General features: G+C 43.2%; 1 pseudogene; it reads right to left on the reverse strand.

Moving 5' to 3' along the window:
• Positions 1 to 1010: 1010 nt before the first annotated feature.
• Positions 1011 to 22742, reverse strand: part of LOC116869869 — a 28420-nt pseudogene continuing 6688 nt past the window's right edge.

Here is a 22742-nt window from a genome sequence, read left to right on the forward strand (position 1 = left end):
GTCATGATCTCAGCGTCATGGGATCGAGCCCCGCATCGGGCTCTCTGCTCAGCGGGAAGCCTGCTTCCCCATCTCTCTCTGCCTGCCTCTCTGCCTACTTGTGATCTCTCTCTGTCAAATAAATAAAATCTTAAAATAAATAAATAAATAAATAAATAAAAGAAAGATTAGCAGAAGTTTAAAATATGGCTAGCCCGGTGCTGTCCAGTGGAAATATATGTGTAAGTAATTTTCAATTTCCTAGTCATCATCTGTGACCAAAGTAAAACAAATAGGTAAAGATGATTTTAATAACCTATTTTATTGAAGTCCATGTATCTGAAATATTACAGTATGTCATCAGTATACAATTATTTTAATTATATATTTTGCATTCTTCACGCTAAGTCATAAAAACCTGGTGTAAATTTAACAATCAGGCATTTCAGCCCCATTTACTGGCTCTGGGGGTCACCTGTGGCTAAGGGACGGTGTCGTGGGCCATGCAGGTCTAGGGGGAGGAGTGTCCAAGCTCAGGGATGTTCCGAGCATCTGAGAGGAGGAAATGCCATGGAGCAGCTGTAGAAATAGGGAAATCTGGGTCCCACCATTTTGGAGATTCTGGCTTACTTGGCCCGGGTGCAGGCCTGGGTGTTACTAGTTTTTAAAAGTTCCCGAGGCAACTCGATTGCGTGACGGGGGCTGAGACCCACTGGGCTAGAGGAAGACTTTGCACAACGTGAGAGCGCTTACACATTTAAATGAAAGCTCTGGTGGGCAGGGAGTTTCTGTCATCTTTTGTGTCCAAATTGGAGAACTGGAAGGAGATATTAAGCATCGTGGATGCGGTCTTGTTCTACCGGCGATGGAAGGACAGCATCCGGGATTACAGCTCGGTGGTTATTGATGGTTTCGCTTGCTAGCTTACTTCTTTACATCCTCAATACCTCCCTCTCCCTTTGTCTTTTTTTAACCTGCAAGAGATTTTCAAACTCATTTGAGTTGAACCTGGGGGTATGCACCGATGATTCTCAAAGCCCCACCCCATCCGCAGTGGCTCGGTGGTTGTCTTCTTGTAGGTTGCATCCGGGTCCCTCGACGTTGGACAGTGCCACTGGGTACACAGGAGGAGGAGGAGCGATGGGCTCGGCTGGGTCCGCATCCGTATCACTGCTCAGGGGAGGAACCCCGCCCGTTCGGTCTGCCATCCTCCTCTCCGTTTTTCCAAGGCAGAGGAGGGTTTGGAACTGTGGGTGTGATTTATGACCCACATGTGCTAACATAATGGGAAATTTCTACCAGCAAGTTAAATATTTAGAAATAAGAGACATCCTCCATTGCCAAGGAAGAGCAGTTTTAAGGAAGGTCCTATGTGGGGTCTGATGTTGGACGAAGCCCCGTGCAGAGCTGATGCATGAATGTCAGAGTGAGGAGTTACTGGGTCCGCGGGATCCCCCCCGAGGGTGACAGGCTGTGTGCTGAAAACCAGCTTTGTCAAGAGCTGAGATAGCAGCCTTCTCACTCACAATACCTCGATGCCTTCCATTCCTCTTTAATACAGCAGTAAATCACTCTCTTATTTCTAAAAGTGGGTCACTCTTCAGTGCTTGCCTTTCAGTTTCTGGGAAATGTCTCCTGTCTTCCCTCCTCTTGTGTAGCAGCTCAGGCCGAAGAGATTGGAAGAGGCAGAGCCTTGGCGCGCAGGTCATCAAAAGAGTAAGCTGGGATTGTGTGCTTTGCTCCTTCAGGCTCTGAAACTGATTTGTGGGACCAGGTTTGTGCTGGAAAGGTGTAGGCTTATCATTTAGCCTATCAGTCGCCGGGTCTCATAGGTCTAGAAACTACGAATCTTACGAATCTTCTCCATTTTCCTTTAAAAACCCCAACCCCACGATAACGGCTGCTCTGAGCCCCTCTCTGAGGATCCCAGGGGAGCCTCGCTGGCGATGAATGCTGGAATCCCTGGAACAGAGCAAATAGGTCTCAGAAGCAGCGAGTGACAGCCTTTCTGAATACAGCTGCTTTCTTCATTAGAAAACTAAAAATAGCCCCAATCATTGGAGGCTGGTTTCACTTTAAGCCTTCTGCCGCATCCATTTGTCTGCTCCATTCAGGGTTTCTGCGTGTCTATGACACCGTGATACTATTTCAGACGAAAAGCGCATTGAAGAAATGTTTCCTTTCCCTCCCCCACGTTCACTCCAGATGTCCTCAACTGTCCAACACGGCTTCACATTAGGGGAGCTCACGGGAATCTGCCGGCATCCTTGCCATCCCCATCTGCTTCACTCTGTTTTGGGAAAATAAACACCATCCACACCGAGAGCAAGAATTTAAGATTATTAGGATTTTTTTTCTTTCTTCAAGGAGATGTTCATTACATGTGTGATTTTCTATGGATAGCTCGTGAAGTCTTGAGTACAACTACCCTTTCCAGCTGATGCAGGATTTTACTAGGATTCTGTACTCAGATTGAGTTTGAGGAGACATTTTTAACCCCCTCCCGGAGTTGGCTGACTATGACCTCTGGCAAAGCCAATTTCCTTCCCAGCTTTAAAAAGTGATCTGGAAACGCATTATGGAGGAAGCCTGTGTGAGTAGGTCAGTCCTGGGGCGTCTGGAAGAACCTATACTTAGTCCCCGCCCCTCTCTGTCTTGCCTCCCAGAGGAAGCTGGATTGGCATTATGTGTGAGGGTGGCCCCGTGGTTATCGTAAGGTGGGCTCCTGGTGTTGCTGATGGCTGTCTGCCTGTTATGTTTTGTCCTCTCAGCATCCCAGGTACTGAGGGAATGGAACATAAAGGAGAACAAAATTAGGCGAAGAACAAAAGACTTCAACCCGCTGCTGCAGAGTATCCCTTTACAAAAGGCACATTCACGAAATGGGCACAGGAACCCAGACCAGGAATCAATTAGAATCAAAATACAGACAACAAGCCTCGACCTTCAATTTGACCACATTGTATATACATTTGATGTATATACAAAAGTATGATTTTAATGGCTTTAATAGAACAGAAACTCCTAAAGATGAGAGTTAATGTTGCTATGGAAACTTTTACATGTCTCGACTGCAGAACTCCTAGTTTAAATTTGCAAACTTAGTATCACATTAGCTTTTTTCACGTTGGATTTCTGGTTGGTCTTTTAAGAAGATAAAAGGAGAAAAACTGCATGTCATACTAGTGCTTCTTGTTATACTCATAGCCAGAGGAGAGGCGGCTTATGATCATTTGACACAATTTTTTCTTTCTTTTTCGTCTGCACAGGAAGCATCCTCAAAAGAGCTTATATAAGGGCTATGTGGGGTGAAGATTTTATAGTGAGGCATGATTAATTCAGTTCCAAAATTTTCAAAATTCGAATGATTTCCTTTTTTTTTTTTTTTTTTTTTGTAGAATTAGGCATCCAAAGAATGAATCAATATAAATCAGGGGGCTCCTGGATTTAAAAATCCCAAGAGTTACAGAGCTCAAAGCCCTATGTAAAGCAGAGGAAGAACACGGCACTCCCAGGCATGGTGAAGCCTCTGGCCCGCGCTCATTCACAGCCACAGCCACGCACTGCACTCTGAAATTGGACCCCACGTGAGTAAGAGCAACATGGAAAGAGTGCCGGTGGAAGGATTGTGAAGGAATAACTCAAAAAGCTCGAGGATCCCTTCTCTGCTCTCCCTCCATCCTCCCCTCCCTTCCTGTCAGCAGCCCCCCAGCCTCAGGGGCTCATTGGCAGGTTTGGCAAACTGGAAGCTTTGTAAGCAAGAGTCAGGTGGAACCAGGCAAAGGCATAGCCCCACCATGGGCCAGATCATTTCACATTTCTGAGCCTCAGTGTCCTCACTAAATGGAGATAACAGTACTCATGCCACATGGATGTAAGAAATTATCAAGGGGCGCCTGGGTGGCTCAGTCAATTAACGTCCGACTCTTGATTTCAGCTCAGGTTGTAATCTCAGGGTCGTGAGATCGAGTCCCGCCTCGGGCTCTGTGCTTAATGCAGAGTCCGCTTGGGACACTCTCTCCCACTCCTTCTGCCCTTTCCTCTGCTCTATATCTCTAAAATAAATAAACCTTTTTTTAAAAAGAAGGAATGATTGAGATCGCATATGCAAAATATGGAGTACTTTCCTTGAAACATGGCGGGTCCTCAATAAATCTGTTTTCCTCCCATTAAGATGTGCTCATCACTGGGGCCTTTGCGGGTGCAGGAACAAGCTGGATCCAGGTTGCATCTACTGAGGTCTTGTGGAGTGGACATAAATTCCCTCCTCTCCTTGCATCTATTACATTCTTGATAGTTTTTATCTAAATTATACAAATAATCTGTTTATGAAGCTCATTCACTTGTGCTGTGACAGTCTTGTCTTACTGCCTCCTCTATACTCCGTGTCTAGCATAAAGCCTGGTATACTAAATATTTGTTGGATGCAAAGGTGAGAGGTGGGGTATAAGGTACATACAATTGGTGGGGGAGTGGCTTTATTTTAAAAATTAGAGCTATACGAGTACAGAAGCAGGTTCTGGGCTTAGGAAGGGTTCCGTGTAAGGTTGGCCGCCCTGAAGCTAAAGCTTTGTGAACTTGCCAGGAAATCTACCTCTGAAGTGGACACAGTCCTGAGCACTCGCAAATGATCACTTGCCTTTTTGTGACTTTGTTCCATGTTGTCACCTTGTTTCAGTCCTAGAACAGTTTAATGTAGGTCTGTTCCTTGAGATGGAGGCGAATCATGGGAAATCATTATCCCCACAAGGTATGTTGAGGTGGCTGGTAGATGGCCCCTGACTTCACTGTCTCATCACATGTCCTTTCTTCTGAGAATTCTCAGAGAGAAAGAGAGAGAGGAAGAGAGAGCGGGAAATCTTTCTTTTCTGGAAGGCCACCAGTCCTATTGGATTAGAGCGCCAACTTATGGCCTCACTTAACTTTAATTACCTCTTAAAAATGTTAGTTCTAAATACTGTCACATTGAGGGTTAGGGCTTCCACTTAGGAATTTTGTGGGGAACAACAATTCAACCCATAGCGTCTACGAGGCCAACTTCTGGTTTCACGTTGGTCCTCATTTGAGGACTCACCTTGTTAGGCTTTGAAATACTCATCAGAGCAAGGTTAAGGAGGATAATCACCTCCAGGGGGTAGAACCAAAATGGCACCTTGCCTAGAACAGCAATCCCAGCAACCATGTTGTGGCCCTGTAGGATTTTGAGAGGAGTTACCAGGCCAGTCACAGGGAAAGGATTTCCTTGGCCCCTGAGGCAACTATGTTTCCTTCCCTTTTTTGTTCTTGGTCTTTCAGATTTTACTCTTCTTTCTTCCTTTCTCTTTTCCTTTTCTTCCTTTCTCCTTCCATTTTCAGTAGTATCCTCAGACACTGTGGTTCTTGGCACTTTTAGTGATGGTAATCTGCTTTTGATTTCCCCAAAATGAAAGGGTTGACTTGTGGGTAAGGAGCAGGAGAGCAGAGAGGGCAGAATAGATGGGGACGGGGTGGGCAGGTGGGAGGTCAGGTGGTGTAAGCGGGAGACAAGATGACCAAGGGTGTCACGCTATGGTGGGGAGGAAGAGGAAAGACAGTGTGAGGCTCCAGGGGTAGGTGCCAACACAGAGCAAGAAATTCACAAGTGATAATTCTGGGTCTCAATTTTCTCATTAGTTAAAAAAAAAAAAAAAATTAGCTGGAGTAGAAAATCCCCGACATGCCCTCGATCTCTAATATTCCATTACTTCTGTACTCTTTCTACGTTTCCTTCCTGGGGAATGGAATTGATAAAACGCTTTGTGAGCCTTATAAGAAAATCATTATGCAAATTCAAAGTATTGCTCAAATTAATTCTAATGAGGTTCAAGGGGAAAAACAAGTAACAACCAAAACTCTTTAATAAAGTGTTCTAAAAAGAAAAAAAGAATTATCGCCCACTTCTGCACTTCCTGCTTTTGGCAGGGACTAGAAGTGGAAATCTGAAAACACTGTGAGACAGTCTGTTCTCATGGTATTTCTAGCTGAGAACAGGAAGGAGGGGAAATCTCAGATGAGTGAGAGAGCCTGTTTTTCAGTGATTAGCAGGCCAAAGAAGTTTCACTGGGCAATCAAGCTTGACAGCACCTCTAAAAGTTTTACCTTTATTTGGTCGGCAGAATTGGTGATGCCAACAATGCCACCACAGTCGTGGAGACACAACAGGGACGGGTCGCCGTTACCGGGGCCCCACGCTCCCTGACGCAGGGTGGAAGGGGCTAGAGACCGACAAAAGCAATGTGGCCCCTACCCTTCTGGAGCATGTAACAAAGTTGGAAGGATGAGGCATCTATAAATGCAAAATAATTACAATTCTAAGCAGCATATGCTGCGTGCTAACTCAGCCGTGCAGACAATGCTGGGAGGGAGCCGTCCGCACGCTTCACAAAACTCTTCATTAGCGTGCGTTGCTCTCAGCCTTACCAGTGGGCTCTCCTCACTCATCCCTGGAGTACTCTGCACCTTTAGGCAAAAAAAAAAAAAAAAAGTTTCTTAATTCTTTAAACTCTCTTGCCCATCTCAAGACACAACAGACTGTCCTGTGTGTGTTGCCAATGAGTCACTGAAGCTGAATCATGTTAACAATAAGCCTGTAATGATGAATGCGTATCGATTGGCCGGGTGTGCTGGAAAAGTCCCAGTCTAGACTAGGTGTGTTGTCCCTGATGACCTGCCGGGAGAGTCACAGGTACGAGCGTCTAATGCCACTGCAGACCTTCTGAAGAAGGCCCTTGGTCACTGGGACTTGAGTTGGAGCTCATGCATTTCCTAAGGTGTGGGTTAATGGTTTCCTTACAATCGGCGCCACTCAAGGGCTCAGGTAGAATGATGGGCACTCCCTCCTGCCCCCCACCCCCAGAAGCCCTGGTGTGAGAGCATTTCTTGCACTCCCGGAGGGGGACCATTCCTGGGGAAAGATGAAAAAGATTTGATTCCTCTTTGAAATAATGCAGTGATGAGGATTATGGTCTGAACAACAGACTAGTTCTTAGGGTTTTATTGAAATGGCCACCATTACCATGTTTAATCAACTATTTATTTAAACCTGAGTGATAGGTCTATACAGTGAATAGTAAAATGCTTATGAAAGTATACGTAAATTAGGGAGACACAGGGGGAGCCTGTTGCATTGTGTCTGCTATGATTTTTTGTTGTTGTTGTTATTTTTGTTAAAGATTTTATTTATTTATTTATTTGACAGAGAGAGAGAGATCACAAGTAGGCAGAGAGGCAGGCAGAGAGAGAGAGGGAAGCAGGTTCCCCACTGAGCAGAGATCCCGATGTGGGGCTCGATCCCAGGACGCTGAGATCATGACCTGAACTGAAGGCAGAGGCTTTAACCCGCAGAGCCACCCAGATGCCCCTGCTATGATGTTTTAACCTAAGTGATTGCCTTATGCCCCTACTGCAAGAGAGGATAGAGGTCGTGTTCTGTGGTGGCATGGAATTCAGGATTTCCCCTGGTTAGTTTTGTCTAGATCTCCGAGAAAACCTAGGATTGCTTTGTGAGTTTTCATTTATCTCCTGTTGGGAACATGAAAATGACTTAGATATGAACTCAAAAGAGCATCCAATCTAGTGAGTAAGGCAAACAGACTTCCCAACAACACCACGTGAGCAAGGAGGGCATTGGGTGGGGAACTTTGCAGATTTCGAGTCAAGTGTGGAAGTTGATCTTCAACATCACAAATTGAAATGCCGGAATCAGGTCATCCTTTTTTAAAATAATAGTTTTTTGATTCTACTTTCACTGTAAGCAATTCATAAAATAGAGAAAGGAGCAAAGATGGAAGTAACAAATCCTCTGATATTGCCCTGTGATAACCACTGTAAAATATTGTTGCCGATCATTCTGGTCAGTTTTCGATGCATACCTGGGAATTTTTAAAAACAACTGGAGAATCCCGTTGTATACTGTTTTGCAGACTTTACTCTAACAGTACGTTGTGGGAGGTACCATGATTATTTTTCCCTCACGATTCCATGTCCTCCTACTCCGTGGTTTTTAATGGTTTTATGTTTTGTCCTATGGATACACTGCAGTTTATGTATCCACTCTCCTGGAGTAGGTATTACCATTGTTTTTAGTGTTCTGCTAGTATAAGCAAGGCTGCTATGAGTATCTTTGTGTATCTGTATATCTTGCTGATTATTTCCTCAGGATAAATTCCCTAAATGTAGAATTGCCAGATTATAGGTAGGAAAATCCAAGCCCAGCTGCGTGGCTGATCCTGTGATTGCAAAAGGCGAGCGGAAACGTTGACCCCTGTATTTCAGTGATGCTTGTTTTTTTGTTTTATGATTCCTTTATATTGTATAAACATCGATCCTAGAGATAAAAATGGTCATTCTGGGTCTGCCAGCAGAAAAGCTCCTAGATTTTGGCTGCTGTTTGATCAGCACTAGCAACTTTACTCTGAATTTAGCTGACACGGCTTGTTTTACCTGCCTTTAAAATGCACGAACAGACCCTCACTTAACCTTATCGCGGCTGTCTTCCGATTGCTTACTGCATTATTCCTGCAGAGGGTCAAAGAAATCCCAATTCTGGCTGATAGGCCGTCAAACTGAAGAACACACACTTGAGCTTGATAATAAATACATTTACAGAGTCAACACCAAGAAAGGTTGATCTCAGCTATAGGCAGGACGCGTTAATTTTAAAAAGCTGTTACAGCTTCCACTAGAGGACTCCGTGTTAGGGGTCATATTTAGGGTGAAAACTTCACGTTGGACTCTGGCTCAGGGCACTGATATTTTCGCAAACGTACTGGAAGATAAATATCTGAAATGAGGTGGCCAAAGGCGCCTTACTCATACAGTCTCGGAGGTGTGCTTTCAGAATTTTTGTAAGTCATTCTGTATTTCTACTTCAAGGTTTCAGGACTCATTTGTTCCTTTGTTTAACCATTCAGGTAGCTGCTTCAAGAGTTCTTGTTTGTCTGTGTCTTCTCTGTACCTGGAACTTGACCCAGCTGCTGCCCTTACAAGCTCGCAGTCTTGAGCAGGAATGGGTAAGTAAAAAAAACTTTTACAATACAGTATCATAATTATTAGGACAGGGACAAGTGTACCCTTGGGTCCCTTTCCATCTTTTTCACAGTCTCCTTTTTGCTCTACTTCCTTCGAGTCTTCTGTCCCATGCCTCAGTCTCTCTAAGAAAGTCCAGGACTGGGCTTGACACGCAGAGCAAGATGGAGGCTGAGGGGTCCTGCAAGGCCATCCAGAGCCAGGGGACGAGGGAGCACATGCAGCAGGCTCCCTGAGTTCGGCCCTGGCTCCCCTCCCCCCACTCCCCCTGCATTTGGAGAGCCTGGGGCCAGAGCACAGATGGAGGCCACTTTCCATCTGTGGCTGTATGTAAAAGTGGTAAATCAAGTTAATAAGCTCTTAACTAAAATATAACTTCAGATGGACAAAGGCGAAAAAAATATGTGTAAAGCTATGGTTTTATATGATAGAAAGTTGGAAGGCTAAACAGCAGTTGGATTCGATTATTACTGTTCATCTACGGATGTTCTGTTGATGGGCTGGCAATGTTTGGATAAGTAAGAAAGGAGATATGGGTTCCTGGGGACAACGGTGGCTGTGTCTGGGCACTGGGACTGGTGGTGTGAAGAGGGACCTTTTACTTCTTGATTTAGGTAACTTTTAAAAGACACAATGGGATTATGGGTAATTTAATTTTCTTTTTCTCCACTTTTCTCTATTTTTCAAATTTCTAAAATAATCATATGTTGCTTATATAATTGGGAAAAAAAATTAAAAAGACAAGTTGAGACTAGAAAATCATTCCAGGATAGGAAAGCGTCTCATTAAGTTGAGAATTTCTAGAAAAAGGTGTGTTTCGGTTCTTAGGCCTATGTGATTTAAACAATTATCTAAAATTAATCCCGGAAACACCAGACAGTCTTCTTCAAGTAGTCATGGGGGAATTGGAGAGATGCCAAACTATCCAAAAAATGGCAGAGAATCTATATTAAAACAAAACAAAACCATACAACCATAGAACTTAATTGTCTGACTTTTCTAAGCATATTATTATTTTTATTTTACAAACTATTTTTCAGTGACGTCAGACCTTTCAGTCTGGATTATTTTTATAATGAGATGTTGCATTTACTCAGCAATTTCAACTTTGCAAAGTGCTTCATGTCAGTCCTCTCATTTTGGCCTTACGACAACCCCAGGAGGCCGGACGATGTTATCCCCCTTTTCCAGGAAAGAAAATGAGGCTCAAAGAACTGAGATTCAGTGCAGACATCATGAGAGTTCCTGGTGGGACAAGGACAAAGCACAGTTCTCTTCAACCTGTTCAGTTCTCTTGACACTACTATTAATACACTTATACATTGGATTTCTAAATGCACACACATTTCTCAGAAACTTTTGTATATGTTCTCGCTGTTGTTTGCTTCTTTTAAAATGGAAGTTGTCTCTAAAAGGTAGCTAAAATTTCTCTATGAGCTACTAAAAAATATTTAGCATCCTTTTAAGACATGCCTGACTCCCTGTAAAAGTCCTCATCACAAGAAAAAAAATTTCTGTGACTATGTATGGTGATAGATGTCAACTGGACTTATTGTGGTGATCATTTTGCATATAATATCAATTCTTTATATCTGTGATATAATATCAAATACAAATCATTATGTTGTACTGAGAGTATTATATGTCAATTATACCTCAATAAAAAAACTCTTCAGGTGGTTTGTAAGGTTAAAAATATATGGTGTTATAAAAAAAGATAATCTGGGGGTGCCTGGGTGGCTCAGTGGGTTAAGCCTCTGCCTTCGGCTCAGGTCATGATCTCAGGGTCCTGGGATCGAGCCCCGCATCGGGCTCCCTGCTCCGTGGGGAACCTGCTTCCTCCTCTCTCTCTGCCTGCCTCTCTGCCTACTTGTGATCTCCATGTCTGTCAAATAAATAAATAAAATCTTTTAAAAAGAGATAATCTGACTTTTGGAATATATGTTTTGTAAATTAATTTTTAAAAATTTCAGAATATTGTATTTCAAAATGCTTGTAACTTATACCTCATTTGTCATGGTTTTAGTGAGATGTATATAGAGTAAAAGTCAAGAGGACCCGCTCCCACACCACACGGCACAGACCAACAACCATAACTAACTGAGGTTCTTGGTCAGGACAATTGAAATAAAAATTTTCACCGGAAAAAGAATTACAAAACCACACCAAGACGCTCATGCAAATTTATTTTATTTTATTTTAGAACCTTTAAGTAAATCCAGAACTTCATATAAAAGGTTACCACTAGGGGCATCTGGGTGTCTCAGTCAGTTAAGTGTCTGACTTGATTTCAGCTCAGGTCATGATCTCAGGGTCTTGGGATGGAGCTTCAGGTCAGGCTCCATGGTCAGTGGGGCGTCTGTTTGTCCCTCTCCCTCCGCTCCTTCCCCCCACTCACACACACACTCTCTTTCTCTCTCAAATAAATATAAATACATAATGGAAATTTAAAAAGATCAAAGGCTGTCAATCAACCAAAACACAACAAAACCAAGAAACAAAAACTAAGCCCTCTATTTCCAGACTATGGAGAGAAATAATGCAGTCTCCACAAAATGGAAACAGAGTTCTGCCAGGAGGCCGCCTGTGGGTCATGCAACCAGGAGATCCTTCAGGACACTGTTTTATAGCTCATAAAACAGAATGAGTTAGAGAATAAAGGATGAGATTTCAGTCTTATGAAGAAGCCTCGGAATTCTTTAATAATTCCACAGACAACCCTGGTTTTACAGTTTAGAGACTCTTGCATCATGGCAGAATTATTGGTCAGCAAGAACCATTCACTGACCATTCCCTCGCTGGCTTGGTTGCTTCAGGAGAGAATGATGCCCGCTTCCAAGAGGAATGGAAAACCCAACTCCCCCATCAAATCACAGTTCAAGTGTCTCTTGGACATGGGAGTCCAAATTCTTGTCTGACTACCTCTTTAATCCCATGGTCTAAGGTTGCTGAGTCAGAAGGAAGAGGAAAGTCAGTCACAGAAGGACAAACACTGCATGATTCCACTTGTCTGAAGTATCCAAAAGAGTCAAACTCAGGGAAGCAGAGAGTGGAATTGTGGTTGCCTGGGCTATGGTAGATTAAGAAATAGGGAGTTGACCATCAATGGGTATGAAGCCTCAGGAATGCAAGATGAATGAGTTCTGGAGATCCACTGTACGACCTTATACCTAGTAATAGTTAACAAGTCAGGCATGTACACTTAAAAATCTGTTAAGAGGGGAGATCTCCTGTTGTATATTCTTACCACAGCAACAGAAAATCAAAATTAAAAAGAAAAGGGAGAGGAAAACAGAAGAAAGAGCAAAAGTGTCAGGAAGGGAAATAATGAAAGGGATAGAAAAAGAAGGTCCAAGGCAGGGAGCGCATGCCCCGGGGCATTGCCTGAGTTTACCGACGCCCTTCAGACAGCCAGAGTCACTTAAGCCACCAAGGTTAATCTGCAAGGTGGCGTACTCCTCCAGCAGGCAGACCTTTGCTTGCCTTGGTTGATAATGCTTGGCAAGAGAAAGGGCGTCCCGACTTACTACCTAGTAACAGCCAACTTTATGATCTAGCCGTACTCTTCGGGTCCTGTGTGGCTGCCCCAGGGCGGGACCTTGATCAGGCACATAGAGGAAGAGTAAGATAATAGAGAAGATCTGGAGAAGGACGTCCTTCTAAAACCCTATGAACAACCTTAACGCTATCTCTTTGACCTTTCCTGCCAACATGGACGGTCCATCTCCCCCAACCCCTGGCCCCCACCTCCCTTGGAGATATTCAGGGACTTATGTGACTTTCCTGCTCCTCTCTCTGAAGGAGAAGGGCATTTTACCTGTAACAATATAATCATTGCTTCTGACAGACTGGAGATAAAAAATCACTAAACATAAACACCAGACTTCTTTTCCCCCAGGGCAGAATTCAACAGTTATGTAGGCAAAGATGTTTTATTCCTGTACTTTCGTTTTATTCATATCCTTATCATGATTATGTTGACACGTTAATATAATTCATCTGTCCTATTAGCAGACGCCTCACGATCTTTGGAAAGGAGGGCCCGCTTCTGCCATTCACTGATCTCACGTCAGCTTGGACCAGCAGCAGAATAATTATAGCAAAAAGCTCCCAGCAGAACTTAGCATTTCCGTGCAGGGTCATAATCGAACTAAAACTGTTTAGAAATATGAGAAGATCAGCTTTCCACTGCCCTTAGCATTTGTGTAACACAGGGGGGAAATATTAGTCCATCTGTTATTTTAAGTGGGCACCAGCAATTCAGAAAGCTCGAAGCAGCCTTATCTAAGCCTTTTTAAGTTTTCTTAGTCGTTGACTCATCCTCTTGCTTCCCAGTTGATGGCAACCTGACTTTTAGCCAAGCAAACAATAAACTACGAGCGTAAACAAAATTGGTCCCTCTCCTTTTTATCGCTGAGGAAGATACTTAACAAAATCTATGAATTTCCATGGACATAAATTCTGGAGCACTACGTCTCAGCTGTTTAAAAATCTAGTAATGTCAGGAGTTACTCTTCTGAGCGGGCTGTAAACCTTTGCAGAGTTATTTTGGCATAACAGATACGGTTTGCAGGGAGATTTAAACATGATTATCGCTCATAACTGTCAACAAGGAACACAAAGCCTCCCTTCCCTTAATCAGAGAATCTGAACTTCAGGTGTTGAAATTTAGCGGGGAATGGCACCATTTGCCAGGATTGCCTGACAACCCAGAACACCCTGGGAGGATCCGCAGCATTGCAAAAATCTGTATGGAGGCCCAGCTCTCTTTGCTCCTGCGTTCTGGAATTTCCAGCCAGAGATTTCACCGGGGCTGAAGGCCTTAGCAGAGACACAGCACGGTGGGGACCCTAGGATGTCTTGGTGGGTGGGGCTTCCTCCTTCTCCCACAGCACCCCCATGAATACATAAACGTCAAGATGTGTCCTCCCGCCCTCACCAGATTGTCTCATTAGCCCCGCCCACAAAGGCATTTGGGGGTTCCTAGGAAAAACGGACTCGTGTGAAGTTATTGGCTGACCACCACCTGGAGTTTCCCAAAGTCATAAAGTACTAGAATAAGCCAATCTGAGCAGAATGGTATGTATGTGTATTAGGCTTAATCTAATTTTAAATTACTAATCCATTTGAGCGATGCAGCTCGCATTACAGAGGATGGAGGATTTGGCGTTGCATATGTAGAGACTCTAGAAAATTTGTTATGTAAATGAACCATAAGTACGCGGTGCTTCCACCGTGGTGAATTCAAAGCTCACTACCCCCTGCAGAGCTCCCAGGCTAGTGGGGGAGAAGAAAAGAGGCCATTCTGGAGAATTCTTTGTGAGAAAACAAAAACAAAAATAAAAACCCTCCACAAGGCTGTAGGATCAGACCCAGAGGGAGACCCAACTCAGGCCTGCAGAACTGGGAAGACATCCAGGAGGAAGTCCTACTCCAGGGGGCCCCTAGAGCTTGTGTAGTTGCTCCCTGTTGGGGTGGTTGAGGGGAAGGAAGTCCGGGGCGCATGCTTGGAGGGAGGTGTTGAGGCAAGACCTGGTTTAGTCATAAGGGCCTCCTGAAGTCTCACTGGGAGGTCTGGGTTTTACACTAGGAACCACGGGGGGCCACGGAGGGTTTTAAGCAGGTGAGTGATATGATCAGATCTGAATTTTAGAAAACTCGTTCCCCATTTGGAGCTTATTTCGTATCCATATTGACATGGATACTTTCTACTTAACATTTTGCAAGCGATGATGACCATGGCCGAATGCATTATTGTCTTTTTATAGTACAGGAGTATAATACTGACATGATTATGTAATGCATGCTGCTTTGTTTTAAAGGAGCATGATACATATCAGAGAATAATGATTATGATAAGTAATATCACTACATTACTATTGAAATATATCTTTATTCACATGTAATTGTTGATTATATAATCATTAAATATAAATTTACTTAATCTGTATTAATTATTTAAATATAAACAGTATTGTTAATTAAAATGATATACACAACAGTTATTATGAACCCTTAGAATGCCAGGAATAGTGCTAAGCTTTTATTTTTCTTTAAATAAAGTATCTAATTGAATCCCTTCGAAGAGTAATTTTCACTAGAATGACTGAGTGAGTGCGTGCGCTGAAACTTTGTCCTTACCAAGAGGCCACTGGAGACAGACACGTCAGGCAAGCATCGTGACCCAGTTTGTGTGTGCGAAGAAACTGGATACCAGTGTGGCCTCTTGCTGAAAGGGTGTGTGCCACATTCTAGTACAGGGGTTTGAGGAACTTTAAAATAAGTTCTCTCCGTGTCCCCACTCTATGGATGAGGGTTTGAGGGTCAGATCGACATCACCTGCGTTGATCATCCAAGAAGCAAATGACAAGGTCAAAATTGCAGGGCTGGCCCTTCAAGGACCTTCAAACTCAACCCAGTTTGTTAGAATTAGAAACGTAGACTTGGTGACATTGGAATATCTTCATTTTAATGAAGAGCCTTGTGGAAAAGGTGAAGGTGAAGAAGGTGACAAGACGGGCTTTGTATCAAGGATGGAAAGTTGTGAGCCCTGGGGCGAGAGTGGCTTTCCCAATACCACTGGGCGGGGAACGGGATCTGGACAATTTGACCAGTAGTCTCTCTGCGTTATGTAATAATATCACAGGCACCCGTGGGATTTTATCCCAGTTAAACAACGAAGTGGCTTCTTCCCCATGATATCTTACCGGCCTTAATTGTGTTTTACTAGCGCATGCCCCTATCTGGGAAATTACACATCACCTCCTAATCACATGTGTGATGATTGCTTTAGCGGAAGATAACATTATGCTCTTGTTAATTGCCTGCTTATCTGGGCTGACATTTCTAAACCCACACAGAAAGCCCATAACTTTCTGCTCAAGAATATTTTAGTAGCGCTAAATGAGCATATAACTGTTGACATACTAAATAAAAGGGTTGACTCACACGTTACCCTGGAACCAGGGCTGTATTCTTAGATGGTGTCACCTTACAGAGCTCCGGTGTCCTTAAAAAAGAATCTGCCTCCTCCTGGACTCTCATGAACTTCTCCATCCTGTCCCTCTGAAATCTAGAGCCCTGCTAAATGGTAACAATGGAAAAGGAGATGTTGTCATGTACGAAGCAGGATAGGCTAAAGAAAGCAGAGAACTTCCTCCAGAATAATTGGATTGAACATTGTATTCATAGAACCGACTTGAACTGGAGGGGAAGACAAAATTGATTTTTGCGTGGCTCACCAGCTGCGCCCGCAGAAACGGAGCCCTCCTCCCGCTCCTGCAGCCAGTGGCGTGGCTCACCAGGCCGGCGCCTGAGAGCTCCGCTTCTCCTGTGAAAGCCCTCTCTCCCCTCTTTAGCTCGGGTTGGAGCACAGGCCACAAATAAATTGCTAACATTTAAGTGCATCTGTTGCAAAGACAGAAGCACAGAGGACACTGGGGAAATTTCAAACCAAATTTCAGGACTGAGCTCATAAAAGCATGCACCATCTGTGGAATTCTGCTCATATGCATCACTATAATGGAGGGGGCAATGGAGAAGGGAACTCGGAGAGAGGATTGTCGTAACTGGATTGGAAACTCAGCCTCTCATCTCCGACCAGTTCACAGGTGGCACTTGGCCTTTCCTCACTGTGAGCGCTCTGGCGCTCAGGGACTTAAACTGCCCAAATAAGTAGGTGACTGCCAATTCCGTTGTGCCCCTGAGTCTAAACCCAGCCCCCCTCCCCATGCCTTTCCTGGCTCTGGGCAAATATTCAAGCCTTTCCCTCTTTCTTCCAGCCTGCGTGCTGGAGGCTGGGGGCCGCTGAGGCTAGCGCTTTCTCTCTTATCATCCCCGTGGCAAAACTTAAACAACAACAACAACAACAAAAACCCCAGATCATTTTCTGATAAGCACTTTACATTTCTATAGTGCAGGAAAAGGGAACTTCCTTCAGAATCCCTTTATAGATGATCGCTCTCATGGTTTAACAAGCTTTTCATTGTTTGTGATTTCCATTTCCCTGAACAGTTCAGGGCACTTTGGAAAAAAAAATTCTATTCAGCACTTTTCCACTCATAATTCAAGAAAAAAGAGTCATGCAGTATAATAAGGATAATTAGCTCCGACTGAAAATTATAAGCTTGGCACCACAGAGCCCCTCCACTGCGCACAGTATCCATTTATGTTCTGTGTACTCTCTGTCAAGGCTAATCGCTACTTCTGTAATTACTAACCTGTTGAAAGAACAAAGGAAAATGCAATGCAGTACTTAAATAAATCATGGTGTTTCTTCCAATATCATCTCAATAAAACTCTTTTAGAACAGAATCTGTCTTCACCATCTTCCAGTTAAAAACTGCTGTTGTCTGTCCTCAAAAGTATGATCAGCTATTATAAGAATGATTTTCAGCCTGTATGTATGAAAGTGGGGCTTGAATTTCTTTCATTTAGATTCTTGTAAAATAAAGATAGCTCGGAGTGATGATCTCATGCTTAATAAGGTTCAACATTTATGCGGCTCGCTCCCTTTTTATTAATTTGTTAACCTTGGCCCAGTGTGGGAACAAGCACTGTGTAAAAGACCATATGCTTCCCCTGTTAATGCGTCTTAATCCAGACCAGCAGACACTTGTTTTCTCCCTCGCCGAAGAGATATTGCTGATTATGCCAAACCCAAGTGGAGAAACACGGAGACAAATATAGTTCTGTCTCTTTTCTAGGGGTGCTGTGCTTTGGGAAGCTTTAGAACACATGTTCTAATTTTCATTCATTTCATCCATCATTTACTGGCCCTTCCCTCTTGCTTCTGCTCAGGATTGTTTCCCTTCTACGCCTGCTGCGGACCCAGCCTACTGGAAAATAATGCATGTTCTTTTGGACTGTGCACGAACAAAGAGAGTTGAGGATTCTGGCTTTTCAAGATGGTAGAAGCTCCTGTCTCAATTCACCAGCTTCTCTCTGAAGAGAATTCTGGGATCTCAGAAATTTACAAGTTTATGTTTCCATAGAAAGAAGTGCCCACACCAAACACACACAGACACACACACACACACACACACACACACACACACACACAATTAGCTGCTTTTATTCTTCAATCCAACTGGTGTTTCTTCCCTTCATCCCTTATCAAAAGATACAAATGAGAGATGTTAAAGAGGTTGCTGGGACATTACCATTAATCTGGGTGCTGTTAAAGAGAACAGAGAATGTTCAAAAACAGAGAAGCCATTCTGCTTTCCAGAAAGAGAATGAAAGTGAATTCTGGACAACATGCTAAAATGGTTTACTTCCAGAAGAAGCAGTGATCACCAGGAACTATCATGGATTCACTAAGAACAAATCTTGTCAAAGAAAATTGATTTCTCTCATTGATAATGTATTGGGCTTGCAGATAAGGAAATAAGCTAGATTTTTGGGACTTCATGCTTAGTCTACATTTGGGTCGTCATTAAAAATCTCACAAAATCATGCATCATAATCTTGTTGAGGAGTTGGAAGATTATTAGCTGAATATTAGTACTAGTCATTATTATTAGTATTACAATCAAACTAGAAATACTAGAGGTGGGTTTTTTGGGGGGCTTTGGGGGGTTTGGGGGAGTTTTTAAGAGATAAGAAAACAAGGCAATACAGAATTAGACAATACATCTACTAGAAACAACAGGAAAAAAAAACAGATTTTTTTTTTTTGGCAGAAAAGAAAAAGTCTTTAAATATGCATATAATTATTATGCAAACTGGTGATTAGGCCTCTGTATGGCAGCAATGAGTAGCAGTGGGACCACACTGGGACCCACATTCCAGTTCAATCATTGGAGCTTTCTTTTAAAGATGGAATAGTTTACCTCCAAAGGTTCAGTGAATACCCCATTATTGCACAAGCCATAAGGGCCACATGGATAATCCACGAACATGATCTTAGCAGTGGCTACTTTATAACAGAATATAGAATTATACAGTCCACAGCACCTTCACATATCAACTGGTCTTAAATCCCTTCCAGGCAAGCTGAAGTCGAGGTCATGTCCCTATCAGAGTTTTAGGACAAGGGGTTGAGCACGTGTTGAACTGGTCTAGTTTAGGATTCCTGGGTATGGATCAAAAAGGATCTGGACACTATATTTTGGATGAAGGCCATCTTGGGAAGTTCCAAAGTATTTGGGGGGGAAAGATTATGTGGAAAGGGGAAGAGGAGGAGAAGAAGGACCTGATCAGAAGCAGAGTCTGTGACGGGGTTGGCTGGCACGTGGCTAGTGGATTGCAGGCATGCATGGAAGTCTACAACAACCTCGGTGAACAGAGGGAGGGAGACTTGAGGGAGATCTCCCCTAGACTTGTCTTGCCAATGAGGCAGACACAGAGCTCTTAAGGACATCAAGACAGTTCCCAAATTATCACACATTATCCTCATTGTGGACATCCCTTTTCGGATGGACAGGCAACACGCTTGTGTCCTCATTTTTCAGAATAGGAACCTGAGAATGGGACTCAGAGAGATGATATAAAGTTTTTCAAGCCACACAGTGAGGATAAGGCAAAGCGAAGGCATCCAACATAGGTCTTCTGACTCCAGTGGATGGTATCGGGACTGATGAGCACACAGATAGCAGGCCAATAATTAGAGATAAATGTATCTTACTTCTGGGGCCTCCTCTTATCCCAACTTCTCTAATTTTTGCAGCGTAGGTAACCTTAAGACCATATAGGTCTCCCTTTGGATCCACCCACTGGCCTAGCTACCTGATAGATTTTTGAGGTAGAGTCCATTATGTTACCGGTTCTTTATGGGGATTCTCTCTCAACATCCTACTAGATGGACAGTCATTTGCCCCTGTTTATAATTACAGATGAAAGGAAACCGCCCCAGCCCCTGAGGAACTGGACATTTGCAACTACTCATTTGCAATTAGACAGCTTACAGCTATCAGTCTGAAAGTAAGTTGATAAGGCCTTTATGAGTTCTGCAACCTGATCCCCAAGGGGAGGCTGAACCCAAGTGTTTAGGAGTGTCTTGGCTCACTAAATTGCCTGGGTACAACTGTAATTATTTTGGAAAGAAAACTCTTCCCTCACATTCACATTCACATCTTTAAAAGCCAACAATTTGCTGAATCATTTATTGAGGTTAATCAAATATTACCATGAAGAAACCAGTGTTTATCCTTCTAAAAAAATATTTTTTAAAAACTGGTAAAGACATGGCTACATATAATAGATTAACACAAAGATATGAATATGTAAAGAGGGCAAACTAATTACTCTGAGGCATAAATTATTTCAAAGAAAAAACAAATTACTGTTTGTGATAATGAGAAGAGCGTTTCTGGCTTTACAGCTGTTCTAAGTAGGGCACCGTGGTCTTTGGAGCAGGAAGGAGTCTTAGCTTCCCAAAGACTGTGGAAGCTCACGTTGAGTTAAGGAGATGAGGAAGGAATTTTTGGCCGAGTTTTCTTCTCACCTTAGTTGAGCATTTCATGAGCTGTCAGAGGGATAAGGAGGCTCTAAATCTTAATTCCTGGGCTTTTTAGAAAGGATTTATTTATTTATTTGAGAGAGAGAGTAAGTGAGGGGATGGGCAGAGAGAGAGAGAGCGAGAAAGAAAGAGAGAGAGAAGCAGACTCCCCACTGAGCGTGGAGGCTGAAGCAGGGTTCCATCATCCCATGATCCTGAGATCCTGAGATCATGACCTAAGTTGAAATCAAGAGTCAGATGCTCAGCGGACTGAACCACCCAGGTGCCCCTCCTGGGATCTTTGTTGTGCTTGTTTTATGGGGACATTAGGAATTCTTGGAAGACCTTGTTGTCTAATTCATCTAGTGTAGGTAATTATGTAAACAGGAAGATAATTCTGAAAGCCTGTGGAACAAAGAAAATGGCAGGGTTCAGTTTAAACCAGACTCCCAGGAACAGATGGTTGAACTTCCCTCTTATCTTCTTCATTCTACTTCTCAATGCCTTCTTCTTCCTTTTCCATTAATCGCACTGAACACACATGTTCTATCTCAATTTCCACTTAACTCAAATAGGTATCTCATTGTCCCGTATCACACTAGTTGATGAGATTATGGGAATATCTCCTTGTTATTTTATATAACATATTGTGGGAGATATAAAAACTTTTTAGGTACACTCCTCATCTAGTTAGGAAGACTATACTGTGTGAACAGAGAGCCAAAGAGACCACTGGATAATTCAATGCCGGAGGTATGGTAAGGTAATTCAATGGTAAGTTTCTGGCAGCAGACACAGACTGTAAAAGCTATATAAATTAAAAAAAAAAAGAGACTCTTTGGGCTCAGACAGTCAGGGAAGGCTTCCTGAAGATGAGCGTTGAGTTGAGCAATCCACGGTGGCTCAAGTTCACATACAAGGCAAGATCACGAAACTATACCCAAGAGGCTTGCACAAGCGTTACACAAATGTGGCTATTTAATTGCAAAATGACTCAGCCCAGCTGCTAGGTGCTCAGTTCATTTGTATGTACTTGGCATTCTTTGTTCTCTGCTTGTGGCCCCAGCACCCATGGATGCTAAATGGACCCATGGATAAAGTATTGTGCTATTATTATAGTTGGAGTCAGGATCTAGGTGAGCTAAGGGGAGGTAGAAACAATCATGGGAGGCCAATTCTCTGAAAATAATGGACCTGTCAGGAACACAGCAAAGTTGGAAATCAAAACAAAGGCACAAGGATAGAACTCAGCAAATAAACTGGAACTAGATGGGTTGGGGGGCCAACAATCACAGAGACATGAGGTGCTAGCCCCGTGGGCACCTCAAAACTAAGTCTGCCTTCCATAGACTGACTGTCTTACGGACTTCACGATGGAGTAAAACTAAGGCAAGAATTAAGTAGTCTAGGTTTGGAAATAAGGAGTGATTACTTAGAAGAGGGGGTAATTGGATTATGTTGGTGAAGTGAAGTATTTGGGGGCAAACTGTGCTTTTGGATGGTCTCAATTCTAGATAGTAGAGCAAGAAAATATGTGTTATACTTAAAAATAGGTTGTGGCAAAAAGAAGTCATACTGGTCCTGAAATCTGCTCACTGGAGCTCTCAGAGTGCTGAGGTTCAATCCAGTAGGGCACCTCCAACCCAACTCTCTCCCTCCCCCACTAACTCTGGACTCTCCAGCGCCTGCTGGAACTGCCGGGATAGGCTCACTGCAGTATTCGTGTTCTCAATGTAGGCAAACCTTATGATTTTCAATGAAAGTGCTCATGTAAGACCTTTAAAACCAAGACCTGCGTGTTCTTCATGAAAATGTAAGAGTCCATGACATTTAGGGTAACAGAAGGAGTTGCTCTGATATTCTTTGCTAAATTTACAAGATTTGGCTAAAACCCCAAGCGTCTGTCCCATCACGGTGGCGTATTAGTCACTCTTTAAGAGATTTAATGTACTGTATTCTGCAGTGTGAGTGTGGTAAATGCCACGAACTATGGGACTGGTGGGGAGATCCGCTGCCCAGATCCAAGTTCAAGCCATACTTTTTGAATGTGTGTGTGTGTGTGTGTGTGTGTGTGTGTGTGTGTGTATATATATTACTATTGACTGTATGGAGTCATTTAGTTTAACTGAGCTGAGACCAAGCATTCAAATCCTTTGCAAGAGGAAGAGCAGAATCACAGAAGGGAACTGTAGAGTATCCATCTCTGTTAGAACAGTCCATTAAAGATTGTTGAGTGTGGCACTCTCAAAATGTTTTCTCATGAGTTTTGAGGTGGCAA

This window comes from Lontra canadensis, unplaced genomic scaffold (assembly GCF_010015895.1).
Source record: "Lontra canadensis isolate GAN:19392208 unplaced genomic scaffold, GSC_riverotter_1.0 scaffold21, whole genome shotgun sequence".
Taxonomy (NCBI): domain Eukaryota; kingdom Metazoa; phylum Chordata; class Mammalia; order Carnivora; family Mustelidae; genus Lontra; species Lontra canadensis.